Raw genomic sequence first — 17205 nt, 5'->3', positions numbered from 1 at the left:
CAGTGATTTTGTGACATTGGGATCTAATTGGTTTACAGGTCTGATTTAGATCGTGGATTAAAGCCTGAATTATTAGCCTTACTAGACCTTGGATTAGGACATGGACTAAGTTATAGAATATCTTTTACATGAGATGGATTAAACCGGCAAGTGGTGGAAGATTAAAGAAATTAAAAGAAATCGGAACTGAACTACTGCTCTCCCATCAGAATTTACGTGGACTTTAGAAAACCACTTTAACAGGAATAATTCTTATATAAGTAATAATTATTTGAGTCTTGGAGAAATTTACCAAACTTTCAGAGGGTGTTAAGGTTTTAAGGGACGGTTTGGGAAAACACAAACTATATTGTCATATACTATTAATAATACCCTAGGAGGGGGGAATCATTTGAAGAAAAACAAGAGCCTAAGGAAGGTACTAAGGTGTATAAACAAGACTTTAAGATTGCCAAGGTCGAGATATACTGGGATTATAAGTGAAGCTATTTTCTTTGATTTCTGGACATTTTATTATCCAACTGGATCTGTAACTGTATATTATAATAGTACATATTTTCTAGCAGACATTGGTGGTACTCGGAGATATTACGGTTGTACTTTAGGATACAGTTGAATTAATTGACTTTAAAGGTAATATTCTGTTTGAAAAATACTCTGTCTGAAAAAAAGGAAATACAATAGAAAGTGATATAAAAGAAATTGTAAGAATATAAAATAAGAAAAACAAAATCGCACGGGTGTAATAAGGTAAATTAAAGGAGAGCGGTTAAGACATAGTGTAATAAGGTAAATTAAAGAAGAGTGGTTAAGACATAGAAAAATAAGAATAACAAAACAAAAAATAAATAAATAAATTTAAAAAAGATTGTGCGCCCCTCAGGGGAGAGACAGAAAATTAACACAGACCATTGTGTAAATAATCACAAAATGTCAGGGAAAAACGAAAAAAAGGTAGGAGGGACTCCTGGGGACAGAAAGGCCTCACGACAGGAGGAAATTAAAGACCTAGACATATTGTGGTTAAAGATCAAAGTGGAATTTAAACAGAGTGAACTACATATGGAAAGCAAATTAGGAGAGGTGCAGGAACAGATAGACAAAAAAATTGAAGGAGCTGTGGGAGAACTCACTAATAAAATACAAGACCTATTAGTTAGATCAAAAGTAATAGAGGAATCAAACAAGAAAATTCAAAAAGAATTGAAGGAACATATAAGGAAGACAGAAAAAATGAAGGAGGAAATAAGAGATTTGAACAAAGCACAAGAACAGATTGAGGATAGTTTAGCTATGACAGAAATGCGTCAGAAACAACTCAATTTAAAATTTAGAGGAGTAGAAGAAGAAATCAATGAGAATATAAAAGGAAAAATGATAAGAGAATTAGCAAAATGGTTGGAAATAAAAGAGGAAGAAGTAGCCTGTACTGTAGAAAGCGCATTTAGAATAAGGGTGAAACCCCAGCAGCTCAAACTTAAAAAATCTCCTGGTGATTGTTTGATGATTTTCAACTCAATTGAGATGAAAAATATGATATTAAGAACAAGTTGCCGGAAAAAATTAATAATTGAAAACAGAACAATTATTATATACAAAGAAATACCAATTAGACTTTTGCGTAAAAGACAAGGATACCGTCAAATAGTAAGTGTCTTACAGAGAAATAATATACAATATAGATGGGAGTTCCCCGAAGGAATTACCTTCTATTATAAAGATAAAAGATTCAGATTGACAGATACACAAGAAGCAGAATTTTTTTTGAGAAGATATGAGAAGGAGCTTGGAAAAGGGGAAGAAAGGTACGGAGGAGGAGGGAGATATACAGAAAGGAGGAAGGAAAAGAAGGTAAAAAACACAGAGAAGCAAAGGAGAGAGAGAAAAGAGGAAGAAGAGGAAGTGGAAGAGGAAGGAGCAGTAGGTGGAGAAGAAGAGGAGGAGGAAGAAGAAGAGTTAGGAGAAGAAGAGGAAGAAAAGGAGGAAGAAATTACAAGGAACAGGAAAACTAGATCGTAAGCTTGAGAACGAGTGCAATACGAATTAAAAAGTAACAACATATACGATAATGACTCTTAAAATTCTATCTTGGAACGTGAATGGACTAAATGATAAATCTAAAAGGAATAGAATCTTTAAGGTTTTGATGAAAAAGAATGTTGATGTGATATGTTGTCAGGAAACACATGTGGCTAAAAAGCATGAACACATCCTGATAAATAAAAGGTTGGGGGTCGAATTTATTAATTCTGATACAAACAAAAAAAGAGGAGTGGTCATATACGCTAAAGAAAAAGAGGACCCCAAGTTAATATGCAAAGATGAGGAAGGGAGAATTTTGGGGATACAAATTAACCATCAGGGAGAAAAATTTAACGTAGTAACTGTTTATGCCCCAAATACGAATAAAGCAGAATTTTTCAAAAAACTGGAACAAATATTATTGGACTTAGAGACTCATAAACTGATTTTACTCGGTGACTTAAATGGAGTGCCAATTCCAGAACATGACAGAAGTGTAAAAAGGGGAAAATTGAGCCAAGGGAAATTACCTAAATTGTTTAAAAACCTTGAAGAAAATTTAGACCTGACGGATATCTGGAGACACAAAAACCCATTGACAAGACAATTTACATTTTTCTCAGAGCCACACCAGAGTTGGGGCAGAATAGACCAGATTTGGGTATCAAGAGAACTAGTAACAAGAGCTGCAAAATGTGAAATACAACCCAGAACTCTGTCTGACCATAATTCAATATCCCTGGAAATTAAGTGTGGAATTCAGGGTATGTATCGATGGAGAATGAATGAATACTTATTTGAAAATGAAGATGTAACTGAAAAGGCCAAAAACACTTTAAAAGACTTCTTTGAGTTAAACCTTAATAAAGAGACAAATATTGATATGGTTTGGGATGCCAGTAAGGCGGTGCTAAGAGGCTTTCTAATCCAGCAAAATAGTCACAGGAAAAAAATAAAAGAACAAAAGAAAGATGAAATCCTGACCCAATTAAGAGAATATGAGAAAAAATTAATAACAAATCCTAGTGATGATCAGATTAAACAAACATCCAAATTGTTACAATTATAATACTCAACGCTAATTAACCAAGAAGTTGAATGGAGAATTAAAACAATGAGGCAAAAAATTTTCGAATCCGCAAACAAAACAGGGAAATTTTTAGCCTGGCAACTACGAAAAAGGAAAAAGCAAAATGTGATCAACAAGATAAAAATAGAAGAAAGGCTTGTGGAAGAGCCAAACGAAATAAAGAAAAACTTCCTAAAATTCTTTGAAAAATTATACAGAAAAGAAGAAGAAGATATAATAGAAATAGGAAAATACTTAGAAAATAACAGAATAACATCCATAACGGAGGAAGAGAAAACCCAATTGAACAAGGCCATAACAATAGATGAAGTTCAGGAAGCAATAAAGAAAATGAAATTAGGGAAAGCTCCGGGCCCAGATGGCTTGTCGGCCAAATATTATAAAGTTCTTGGAGAACAGTTAGCCCCGGTGCTACGTGATGTAATGAATAACATCCTACAAGGAGGGAAGATACCGGACTCCTGGAAAGATGCCCACATAACGTTGATACCTAAAGCGGAGTCAGATAAACTGAGTATAAAAAATTACAGACCGATATCGCTTCTTAATAATGATTATAAAATATTCGCGGAAATTATGGCAAACAGACTTAAGCATTACCTAAAAAATGTAATACACACGGACCAAGCTGGATTCCTTCCTAATAGACAACTAAAAGATAACGTTAGACACATAATAAATATCATTGAATACCTGGAAAGGAAGAATGAAATCCCTGCCGTATTAATTTTTATCGATGCAGAAAAAGCATTCGATAATGTTTCATGGCAGTTCTTATTAAAGTGTATGGAGACAGCAGGGATAGAAGGTGCCTTTATGGAGGGAATCAAAGCAATTTATTCTAGTCAAAGAGCCAAATTGATTATTAACAACAATTTAACTGATACATTCGAGATTTCCAAGGGTACGAGACAAGGCTGCCCCCTGTCACCGCTTCTTTTCATAATGGTATTGGAGGTAATTGCAAATAAGGAAAACACCAGAGATACGAGGAATTAGAATTGGGGTGAAAGAATTCAAATTGAAAGCATACATGGATGACTTGGTAATCTCACTGGAGGACCCAAAACAAAGTATGGACAAAGCCCTGGTACTTCTAGAGGAATTTGGGAGAGTAGCGGGCTTTAAGTTAAATAAAACTAAAACTAAAATGATGGTAAAGAACATGGGGGAAGGCCTAAGGAGGCAATTAGAACTCCAATCAGGAATTAAAGAAGTAAAAAAGGTAAAATACCTAGGAGTGTGGCTTACAATGAAAAACTTAAATTTAATGGCTGATAACTACATTAATACCTGGAAGGATATCCAAAAGGAACTAGACATCTGGAACAGGATCAAACTCTCCTGGTCAGGTAGAATGGCAGCAATCAAGATGTGCATACTGCCGAAATTATTATTCCTATTCCAAAACGTTCCGGTGATTAGAGGAAGTGCAATATTCCAAAACTGGCAAAAAATTCTCTCTAAATTTATATGGCAAGGTAAAAGACCGAGAATTAGATTTAAATTGTTAACGGATAAACAAGACAGGGGAGGATTCTCGGTCCCAAATCTGAGACTGTACTATGAAGCCTCGTGCCTTTGCTGGCTTAGAGAATGGATTATTTTGAAAAATACAGACCTGCTAGACCTAGAAGGATTTGACTTAAGATTTGGTTGGCATGCTTATCTCTGGCAGAATAAGGAAAAGGTGCATAAAGGCTTCTCGAACCATATTATCAGAGGAACATTGTTAGAAACATGGGAAAAGAACAAGAAACTGTTGGGGGGGAAAAACCCCTGGTGGCTATCGCTTATAGATATGTTAACTATTAAAAAAACAAATATAGAAGGTGAGAGATGGACTTATGAAGACCTCCTAGAAAGATCAGAAAGAGGATGGAAAATTAGACCATATGAAGAGTTAAAAAGTAAATTATCAGGTTGGCTGCAGTACCATCAAATCAATGCCTTATGGAAGGAAGATAAAAAGATCGGAATGAACGGGAAAAAAAATCCAAGTTCCAGGTAGAAATAATAGAAGGTAAAACTAAACTGCTATCTAAAATGTACAATCAGCTATTAGATTGGGACACCAAGGATGAGGAGGTTAAGGATGTCATGACAAAATGGGCTATAGACCTCGGATACAATTTGGATTTCAACAAATGGACGAGGCTGTGGACTAAAGGAATGAAATTTACAGCTTGCACCACCCTCAGAGAAAATATGGAAAAGATGATATACCGTTGGTACATCACCCCTGTGAAACTGCAAAAAATGTATAAGACCGGAGATAATAGGTGTTGGAAGTATAAAACCAAAGAAGGAAGTTTCTTCCACATGTGGTGGAAGTGTGAAGAAATAAAAAAAAATTGGGAATTAATATATAATGAACTGAAAAAAATACTTAAATACACTTTCGTTAAAAAAACCCGAAGCTTTTCTTCTGGGAATGATCGGAGACGAGATTAAAAAAGAGGATCATATAATGTTTCAATACGCAACCGTAGCTGCCAGGATCTTGTTAGCAAAAAATTGGAAAACCCCAAATAACCTGACTGTTAAAGATTGGCAAATTAAATTATTTGAATATATGGATTTGGCAAGAATGACACAGAATATCAGACAGCAAAAAGGTACAAAGTTTATTGATGACTGGAATAAATTCATAATGTACATGGAATCAAATTCTAGAGATATAAAAATCACAGTAGGTTTAATATAATCCTTGAGATGTTTAGATGATATAAAATGAAAACTGCAGAACAGAATTACTACTTTACATAATCCAAAATCGAGATGGAGGGAAGTCAACTTTTATTTGTGTTAACTGATGTTTGTCTTCTGGTTTGTTTATATTTTCTGTTTTGGTTGATGTCTTTCTTTTTTCTTCTCATTGGTGTCTTCGGTTTGTTTTTGTTTTTCTTTTTTCTGTTGTTGTTTGGCTTAGAAAATTAATAAAAAGAAATAAAAAAAAAGAAAGAAAGTGAAATACCTAGGGGTCAATATGACTGCCAGGAATGTGAATTTATTTAAGGATAACTATGAAAAATGCTGGATGGAAGTGAAAAAGGATTTAGAAATATGGTCAAATCTGAAGTTATCATTGCTAGGCCGAATTGCTGTGATAAAAATGAATGTACTGCCAAGGATGCTGTTTTTGTTTCAAACATTGCAAATTTTGGATAAAATGGATTGCTTCAAGAAGTGGCAGAGAGATATTTCTAGATTTGTCTGGCAGGGCAAGAAGCCTCGAATAAAATTTAAGATATTAACTGATGCCAAAGAAAGAGGTGGATTTGCCCTGCCAGACTTTAAACTTTATTATGAATCAGCTGCGTTTTGCTGGCTGAGAGAATGGCTGCTTCTTGAAAATACTGATGTGCTGGACCTAGAAGGTTTTAACAACGTATTTGGGTGGCATGTATATTTGTGGTATGATAAGGTTAAAGCACATAAAGCGTTTAAAAACCATATTGTCAGAAAAGCACTGTTTAATGTCTGGATAAGATATAAGGACTTGCTTGAAAATAAAACCCCAAGGTGGTTGTCACCAATGGAAGCGAAGGCTCAGAAAAAGCTCAATATGGAGGCCAACTGGCCGAAATATTGGGAAATTTTGGAACAAGAGGGAGACAGATTAAAACTGCAGAGTTTTGAAAAACTAAAAAATAGAGTGTGAGACTGGCTCCATTATTATCAAATAATGGAGGCGTACAATTTGGATAAAAAAATTGGCTTCCAGGTGGGAAAATCAAAACTGGAAACAGAGCTGTTAGATCCCAAAACTAAGAACTTGTCAAGAATGTATAAATTGTTGTTGAAATGGAATACCCAGGATGAAATGGTGAAATCAACTATGATTAAATGGGCACAAGATGTAGGACATAATATTATGATGGCTGACTGGGAACAGTTATGGACCACAGGTATGAAGTTTACGGCATGTAATGCCTTAAGAGAGAATATAATGAAAATGATCTACAGGTGGTACATAACACCAGTCAAGCTTGCAAAAATATATCACTTGCCCGATAATAAATGTTGGAAATGTAAAGAGACTGAAGGTACATTTTTTCACCTTTGGTGGACGTGCCCAAGGATTAAGACATTCTGGAAGATGATTTATAATGAAATGAAAAAGGTATTTAAATATACCTTCCTGAAGAAACCAGAGGCCTTTCTCCTGGGCATGGTTGGCCAATTGGTGCCAAAAAAGGATAGAACTTTCTTTATGTATGCCACAACAGCAGCAAGAATACTCATCGCGAAGTATTGGAAGACACAAGATCTACCCACCTGGGAAGAATGGCAGATGAAGGTGATGGACTATATGGAATTGGCGGAAATGACTGGCAGAATCCGAGACCAGGGAGCAGAGTCGGTGGAAGAAGTTTGGAAGAAATTTAAAGTTTATTTACAGAAACATTGTAAAATTAAGGAATGTTAGATGGATGTTGGCATGAAGTAATGTGGTTTTAGCAGAAATGCTATAAAGGATTAAGAAAAAACAGATTGTTAAATGGTGAAAGGAGGGAAGGTAAAGTTACCTTATATTAAGATAAAATATAGGACAAAAACTGGAAAAGATGGAAAGGATTTGCTGAAATAGCTAATTGAACTAGAATACAAAAAAGGGAGGTGTGAGGAGGTCAAGGAAATAAGTAAATGAAAGATAAGTTATGGGAAGATTCGTTGTATTTTTTTTCTTTTTTTCTTTTTCTTTTTCTATTTCTTTTCCGTATTGTGATGTGATGTTCTGTTTTTGCTTAATATGCTGTTTTTTTATTTTTCCTTTTTACTTTTTGTAACCTTTCAAATCTTAATAAATATTATTTTTAAAAAATGAAAATTCAGCTTTTGTTGACAGCAATGCTTTTGCAGGTTTCACCTGGGACTTGGTACGACTTTTGCCTGACGCCTCAGGCTTTGCAGAGCTCCCCTTAGCTCCTTTCTGTTGACGTGGCTTCTTACAATTCCGCTGAAGATGCCCAGTCTGTCCACAATTGTTACAACTGACAACGTTCAAAGCAACAGCCTGTTCTTCACTAGCAATAGCAGCGGGGGTGCTTGAACTCCGAGCTTCTATCCCCCTGTCTTTGACATCTATTGCAGCAAGGCGATCTTTCTCATTGAGAACCACCGAACAAATTCTCTCCACCGTAAGATCTTGGGTAGGTAGAGAACCCAGCTGACTTGCAACTGTTTTATAAGTCCGATTAAGGCTGTTAATAATCATGAAGCAGAATATCTCTTCCTGTAGAGGGAAATTGCGTTGCGCCATCTGCTGGCGTAAGAATTTCATCTCTGTCAGATGCGCTTGTACATCTTCATCAGGCGCTAGCCTCAGATTGGTCAGTTTTTCAAAATGCAGCAACGCTGAAGAACCAGCATCTCTTTGATGTATTCTACGCAGCGTTTGCCAAATCTCACACGCATATTCCAAATCCTGAATATGCACGAGTTGATCATCTGAGATACACAGAATTATGGCCGTCCTGGCTCTCACATTCTGTGAATTCCAACCTGGCGTTGGTGCAGCAGGGATGGGGTTATCAATCACCCCAAAAATCCTCTGATTCTGAAGCAGGGCTTTCATCTTTACAGACCATGAGGAATAATTGTCATTAGTCAGTGGAGGTGGGTAAGGTAAGCCTCCCCCCTTCTTGGTATCCATTTTGAATCCAAGTCTCAGCTCTCACTCTCGAGCCTGTAAAATTCCAAGAGTCTATTGGCTGTTCACTGCTTTGCACTTGGCAGCTAAACGCAGGCTGTTTTGAAAGTCCCTCCAAGAGCAGTGAGATAGCAGACAAAACAAATGCTGTTTTCCCAGTGTTTTTCCAGCCTCTCACTGTGCCAGCCTCACTTCCGTGTTGGCTAGTAACTTTCCACTTGACTGACGTTTCGTTGCTTAGCAACTGGACATTCCAGGCTTGAGCAGCAAACCTTATCAGTCCCAGGAATGCGAAGAATGTGGCTCTCTCTCAGTGCTGGTTTTTTATCCAAAAAGCAGCTTTTGTGAACCAGAGAAGAATCAATCTGCGTCCACTCTTTTAGCCCATAATTCAGCATACCTTAGGGGTTCCGTTGCTCCTGGCTTATCAGCAAAAATGTCTGCTTTGGAGCTCAGCCATCTTTTGTAGCTTCCATCCACACGCTACCATATCTTCCTTTATCTCCTTGCAGAGGATGAATTACGATCCATCAACCTCTATTGCTGCTTTCATGGATCGATGCCATCGGCTCCGTGCTACCAGATGTCGGGAATCAAGCCTTTATCAGGAGAAACTGGCAACTCTCCAGGCACCCGGCTTGATCTCCTGTTGACCTCCCTGTCTGCATTCCCAGCAGGATACAGGCTAGGTCACGATAGGCGATCCTTCTCAGCGTGAGAAGAACACCCCCCCTCTTTCCTGCCCCCCTGGGCAGGGGAAAGAGATAGACAGAAACGTATTTACATTCCTTTATTTCTGTCTGTGCAGCGTTACAAAAAACATGACTGCTCTCTTCAAACTCCAGCAGTCGAGAGACAAACACTTCCTGCACTTCCTGTACAAGAGCAAAAGGAAGAGCTCATATTACACTCTGAGCTAATTCCGGTGCATTGCCCCGTGAATTGACTGTCCCTCTGTTTCCCACGGAACAGTCCTAACATTCCATCATGTGCTGTTTTCAAGCTAGCAGCTTGCGGCTGCATTGCTTCTATATCGTAACACCTTTATCACTCGAACGCTAGCACAGAGTCAAAACTATTATTGTCTTTTTGAACATATCTTCTATAACCATCCCATTTTTCTGCAAATTTTTGTTTTGAGTTTCCTCTGAGTTTGCTAGTCAGTTGAGCCGTCTCCACCAATTCCTGTAATTTGATTTGCCAATCTGTTATTTTTGGAGCCTCGTGATCTTTCCATCCCTTGGCCACAAGTATACGAGCCGCTGCGGTTGCATACAAGAATACCTCTCTTAGATTTTTTGGGATCTCTTTATCTAAAATACTTAATAGAAATGCCTCCGGTTTTTTAGTAAAAGTTATCCCCATCATCTTTTTTAATTCATCGTATATTTCCCCCAAAAAATTCTTAATCTTTTCACACGTCCACCACATGTGGATCATGTCACCGTTATTTCCTCCACATCTCTGTCAGGGATATGTTGGCTGAGAAGGGGGGGGGAGATCGGAATGTACAGGGAGCCGCCTTCTCTGATGAGCCGCTGCACTTCGTCAGAAGGAGAAGAGGAGGAGCTGTCAGGAAACACGAAAACAGAGGGAAAGGAACAGCCTCCAATGCTCCGGTTTTCACGTAAGGAGAGGAGGAAAAGGGGGAGTCTCAGGAAGTTTCTATGCTGGAAGGGGAGAAAGCACGAGTCACTTAAGGCAACTGATAGCGACTGAGAAAGACATGCTCTTAAGAGCTCCGTACTATACATAGTTTTTTGGACTTAATAAATCTTGTACAAGCTGGCTGGAATACCGGGTTGTTATCTCGGCTAGCACCCACATATCATCCTGACAACAAGCATTCGCCAAATTTTTATTTTGTTGTTGTTTAGTCATTTAGTTGTGTCCGACTCTTCATGACCCCATGGACCAGAGCACACCAGGCACTCCTGTCTTCCACTGCCTTCCGCAGTTTGGTCAAACTCATGCTGGTAGCTTCGAGAACACTGTCCAACCATCTCGTTCTCTGCCGTCCCTTTCTCCTTGTGCCCTCCATCTTTCCCAACATCAGGGTCTTTTCCAGGGAGTCTTCTCTTCTCATGAGGTGGCCAAAGTATTAGAGTCTCAGCTTCAGGATCTGTCCTTCCAGTGAGCACTCAGGGCTGATTTCCTTCAGAATGGATAGGTTTGATCTTCTTGCAGTCCATGGGACTCTCAAGAGTCTCCTCCAGCACCATAATTCAAAAGCATCAATTCTTCGGCGATCAGCCTTCTTTATGGTCCAGCTCTCACTTCCATACATCACTACTGGGAAAACCATAGCTTTAACTATACGGACCTTTGTTGGGAAGGTGATGTTTCTGCTTTTTAGGATGCTGTCTAGGTTTGTCAAAGGACATAGGTGGCGCTGTGGGTTAAACCACAGAGCCTAGGACTTGCCGATCAGAAGGTCGGCAGTTCGAATCCCCGTGACGGGGTGAGCTCCCGTTGCTCGGTCCCTGCTCCTGCCAATCTAGCAGTTCGAAAACACCTCAAAGTGCAAGTAGATAAATAGGTACCGCTCCGGCGGGAGGATAAACGGCGTTTCCATGTGCTGCTCTGGTTCGTCAGAAGCGACTTAGTCATGCTGGCTCCCTCGGCCAATAAAGCGAGATGAGCGCCGCAACCCCAGAGTCGGTCACGACTGGACCTAATGGTCAGGGGTCCCTTTACCTTTACCTTTACCTTTACCTAGGTTTGTCATTGCAAATTTTTATACATTCCTTATAATCTGGAAGGCGTGAGGTACCACCTATGAGCCATTTTCATCATGTTCTCTCTTATATTATAGCTGGCTGTAAATTTCAAATTTACATTCCATCAGTTTTCCCAATCTTTTAACATAATTGGATGGCCCACATCTTGGGCCCACTTTATCACTGAAGCCTTAACCTCCTCATCCATTACTTCATAGTCTAAAAGAAGTCTATACATTTTTGCGATTATTTTGGTTTTACTATTCAGTAGGTCTCTTTCAAATCTTGAAGGCTCCTTTTCAAAACCTATTTGCTTATCCTGTCTGAACACTTCATTCACCTGGAAGTAATCTAGCCAACTAGAAAAGTGATCTTTTATTCTCTCATAACTTATCAATATTAGTTGACCCTCCTCCTCCCTTAATATTGTGTTATACGTTATCCAATTCTCTTTGATGTTGTTGTTGTTTTTTAACAGCGATTGCTTCTAGTGGAGAGTTCCATCTTGGGGCTTTCTGTTCCAAATATCTTTTGTATTTTTTGCATACCTTATATATAGCATTTCTTATTATATGATTGGAAAAACTCCTATGCGCCTTTATTTTCCCATAATTAAGATAGCAATGCCACCCATGTTTATTTTGTTGAATAAAGAAACCCGTTAAGACAGCTTTACTAGCATCCCAGACTATTTTTAAATCGGTGCCCTTATTTAAATTCAGTTGAAAAAATTCCTTTAAGGTCTTTTTTGCTTTTTCTATTATTGTTTCATCTCTCAATAAAGTTTCATTTAATCTCCATCTTATAGATTTCCTCTTTCCCCAAGTCAGCGTTACTCGTACTGCATTATGGTCAGCTATTGTCTTTGGTTGAATTTCAGATTTACATATTTTGACTGTCAAATCTATTGTTAGCCAGATGGCATCAATTCTTCCTGCCGAGTCGTTAGGGTAGGGGGGGAAAGTGTATTCTTTCACTGTTGGATTTCATATTCTCCATGCATCCTCTAAACTTAACATATCTACTAACTGAAAAAAGGTTTTGGGGAGTTTTATTTGCTGTTTTTTAGTAGTCTTTTTGGATCTGTCTAAATCATGTTTTACCACGCCATTTTGGTCTCCTAAAAATATAATTTTCTCTCCAATAAACTCCCCCAACTCTCGTTCCAGCTTTTGATAAAATTCACTTTTTTTTTCATTCGGCGCGTAGAAGCCGATAACTTTAATTCTCTCCCCCTGGACTGAAGGAATGGGTTTCCCAAACCCAAAACTGACTGTGCAGGCAGTTTGAAACTGCACCAAAATCCCTATTTTTCCTTAGCTAAAATGCTTTAACTTGAGCTCTTGAGCCAAAAACCCAGCTGTATAAACAAGTGCTCAGAGCCCTCTCCTTTATCAGTTTGTGACGGCAAGGATGACCTTGACTGTACCAGTAGAACAGGGAAGACACGTCTGTGCCTTATCTTATATCCTGACCACAAAGGCGCACAGACCTAGTCTGGGAACAGCGCCAGAGGGTGTTCTTGGAGATGGTGACCTCTTGCTCCAAAGATAAGAGTAGGAACAGGAAGATCCTTTTATGGTCAGAAGTATAGGAAGGAATACCCTTTCATGGTTAAGAGTGCCGGAGCAGGAACATCTGTGATGTCAACCTGCGTGTACAAGCTGATGTGGCTGGATTCCTGGGGAAGGGGGAGAGGGTGCCTAGAGGATATATATACTGCATGAAATTTCTTTTTTTTTTTTTTTTTTGGACTTGCTGTGGACACACCACGCAGGTGCCTTTCTGCTGTTCCAGAGAGCAGAAATAAAGAACTCTTTCTCTGAACCAACCCTTGGTGTCATTTGACTTCCTTCCTCCTGTCCGGGAGCAATGCAGACCCAATCGGTGAACCCCAGTAAGGCTACATTTCTTGGTGCATTGGCCCATAATTCGCGTTCTCTGAGGACAGGAGACGAAGGTCAGAGGCGTCACTGCAAGCGAACAGCTTGGTTCGGCGTCGGAGGCTCCAAGTGCGCACCCTGCCATTTCTAGGGGGAGCCCCCACCCCGTCCCTGAGTGGAGATGCTGCAGAGACGGAGAAAGAGACAGCGGCCGCACGGGACGGGTACCCAGGGGAAAGGTAAGCTCCACAGCTTGTTTTGTGGGAGCCAGGGGTCTGATCAGCCCTGCCCAGTAGGAGCAGTAGAGTGCCACTGGGTCTGACCAGTAGAGAGCAGTAGAGTGCCGCTGGTTTGCCGGTAGAAGAGCAGTAAATTGCCACCGGTTTTGGGAAGTTTGTGGGTAAAGGGGATTGGGGAGGTGCATGGGGTTCGTATGTATGTGTATTTATTTGTGTATGGGGACACTCCAGTGAATGTTTTGAGTGGATGAGACGTTAGGGGCTCAGAGCCACTGATGAAGCGGAGTGTGGTCCTTGAAGTGTGGTTCCTAGCGACACCTAGTGGTGTCTAGGCCACTAACAGGACGCGGAGAAAGGTGATTGAGTGAGAAACAACGCTAGGTGGACGGAGTGTCCCAGGGGTTAAGAAAAAGAATAAGAAAGGGGGGGAAAGTAAACCAACCACCTTGCAGTGGTTTTTTGGGGGGACAATTGGAAATGTCAAGTTACACTTGAAAACCCTTGTAACCTCCTTTCTGTATTCTCGCGGTGACCAGCATAGGTGCGTCCAGTTGGCTTATATTGTATTGCCAACACATGGGGTCCGGGGGGAAAAAATATGTGCTCTGCCGATGCACAGAGGTGCCAGGAATAGAACCCTGCATGAAGGGGTTCCCGATTCTGCCACATTCACTGTGCTGCATGTTAGGGGGTTGGGAAACAGACCTTAAAACACCTAGAATCTTGCAGAGTACAAGTATAAAAAAGGATTATTTGGTCTTTAACATTAAAAGTGACATGAGTTGCTCATGAGGTCAAATTTTATATTTTCATGATAAAGGTGGGAAGGTTTCAATTACTAATACAATCATGTACTGGTTTCAGAATTTGAATGTCATCAATTCACTGTGCTTTGAGCTACCTGGTATCTTAATATTTTTCTTAATAAGTTTGTTTCTTATTAACTCTGTTCCATAGGTACCCTTGTTATTTAGAAACCACTTGTTAAATGTTGATCAAAAGTAAAAATGTACAAATGTATGGAAAAAAGTAGTGTTGTCAAAAGGGATGGGGTTTTTAATGCCATGTTCATACAGATGAGAAGAGAAGTGAGAATGTTGGAACAGGAGAAAAGTTGGGTAATGGGTTGTAAAGACGTTTGAGTGTTTATGCTGATTAGTATTAATGAAATTAATATATTCAGATGCTATTATTGAGAGAGAGTTTACTAAATATATTAAAAGCGGAATTGCATAAAGGCTGTGTGTGAACAGCGACACACTTAGTCAAAGTCTTGCATGTGCTGTTAAAATGCACTCAGATTCTTGGTTGAGGTTTTCATGAGTAAAAACAGCTTTTAAAGAATTCTGAATTCTGAATTAAGAATATAATATATTATAGAGCAGCCCTCTTTTTGGCTGGCTGGGCAGCTAACCATCCATCCATAAATTAACGGCAAGAATAGGTACCTGGAATGTTGTTTGTGCTTTTTAGAATGTCCCTCCCATGAAAGATACTCCTTGGACATCTATTAATTGAAAATTGAGATGGCTCTTTTGGTTTCTGAGTGTACATGCCAGGAGAGGTTTTAGGCAAAATAACTTTTATTTCCCTGTTCACATTAGGCTGTGGAAAGTGTTCAATGCTTTGAAATTTTCCTGTTCTGAGACACACATATACTCAGGGTAGACGAGCCTACTTCCAAAACAGACATCTTATAGGAGAAAGGGAGATATTGAAGCTCTTTGTGTTGATTTAACCTCCAAAGTTGTCAAATGCATTAGTGACAGCAGAATCAAGATGTTGATAGACAAATACCTCAGTACTTATTGATACAATTACCCAGTAGGTGATTCCTCCTAGGTTTCTCTTGGGTGAACAAAGTTGCCTTATGTATGGTTCCTTTGAAGGAAAAGTGATTTTTAATCTTTGCATGCAAATTGATGTATTAAGGAGAAAGTGTGCACAATGAACTCATCACTGGTATGCTACTGAACCATGGTGAATAATTGGAAGAGGAAGAATTTTGTGTTCTGATTGTAACCACATTTTCACCAGAACTATTTCTATCTGAAGTATGTAAGGTGTAAATGAACCTTTATATGAATGTATCAAAAGACTTTCAAGTTTATATTTGCGTGGCGAGTTCCCGCCACCCACCAAGGATAAATAAAGACACTAGATATCAGAATTTAAGGTTAAATGGGCGAATTAGGCCACAACTTTATTGAATTCAGGAATGAGAGGCATTGGCTTAGGCATTGGTCCTATCGACTATCCGGCTCCAGCCCATTTGCTGGAGACACGGGAAGGGTTAACACCGTAGTGGGGGAGTCTCCTGCTGAGGCACGTCAACTAGGAGCTCCCCCGGGTCACTGCTCGGGGGCGTGCCTTAGGCCCACACCTCCATAGGCTTCGGCCAGGGCCACGCCCCCTGGAGTCCTTTATCGGACCACCCTTCATTCTCTGGGGGGAGGTGATGGCGTTCCTTCCCCCCCCACATCCTCTAAACCCCTTCTTACCAATGCCTAACCTAATCGCTCGCCGCCAATACTCTCATGCCTGAAACCAATCCCTTATCCCCTTTGCTATATCCATCAGCCAAATATCATTTCCAGCATCCGAAAGATGCACGCCATCAAGCCGGTAGAGGGCCTCGCAGTTGAAACGTATGCCTGGGTGGCCAATGACCCTCCCACCCAGGGCTGCCACTCTACGCACCACCGCCCGATCCAAGGCTTTCCTAGCCCTATTCATGGCTATCGGGCACCTGCAGTCTCTCCAAACCCGCCTTTCCATCAACGAGGCCCAAATAATTATGATGTTTGGGTAAGAGGCCTTAAGCTCCTCAAAGTCCCTAAAGATGTGCCACTGCAAGTCAACTGCCTTTCTGTAAGCTAGATCATTTTCTCCTAATTGTATCAGTAAAGCATCTGGGGGGCCCTCCACTGCCGCTCTGGCCTTAATTGCGGGCAACATTTCAGCCCAGCGCATTCCCCTCCGAGAGATCCAGGATATATTGATTCCAGGCGGTAAATCAAGGCGCGGCCCGAGACCGGAATTGATGGCACGGACCCTGGCCCAATGCACAATGCTGTGCCCGATTATCCAAATGCGTGCCCTCATAGCTCCTGCAAGAGAAATTGAAAGAACAGGCCAAGGTCAGGTAACCCCAAGTAAGCAGTCATAGGTTTTTTCTAACATAGCGCTTGTAAGCATCCGATTTCCAACGGCCCAGGTCCTTAATCCTCTCGGCAGTGAGGCCCAAGTGCATTGCTGTGGTGGCCGCTCCTATTCTAAAGGAGTGCACCGCAAACTCTGCGGGGGGTAAGCCGCATGCTGCCACTGTTAAGCGCATGACACGAGTGAACTGGTGCCGTGTCAGGGGTAAGCCATCTGCATGGATCAATAGTGGCCCTGCGGCATTAGTCCTCATAAATAAGAAACGTCTGGTGTCCTTAACCGGACATGGGCCTGATTTTCCGGTTGCCAAGAGCCGAACCAGAGCCCCCCTCCCATACTGATCCGTTTTGGAGCTGTGTATCCGCAAGACTAGATCCTCCCGTGATAGTGTGATGTCGCTTAATAGCAGACCCTGGGAGGAACCTCGCTGACC

The sequence above is a fragment of the Podarcis pityusensis genome (assembly GCF_964106645.2).
Source record: "Podarcis pityusensis genome assembly, chromosome: W".
Taxonomy (NCBI): domain Eukaryota; kingdom Metazoa; phylum Chordata; class Lepidosauria; order Squamata; family Lacertidae; genus Podarcis; species Podarcis pityusensis.
This window is presented reverse-complemented; position numbering follows the sequence as displayed.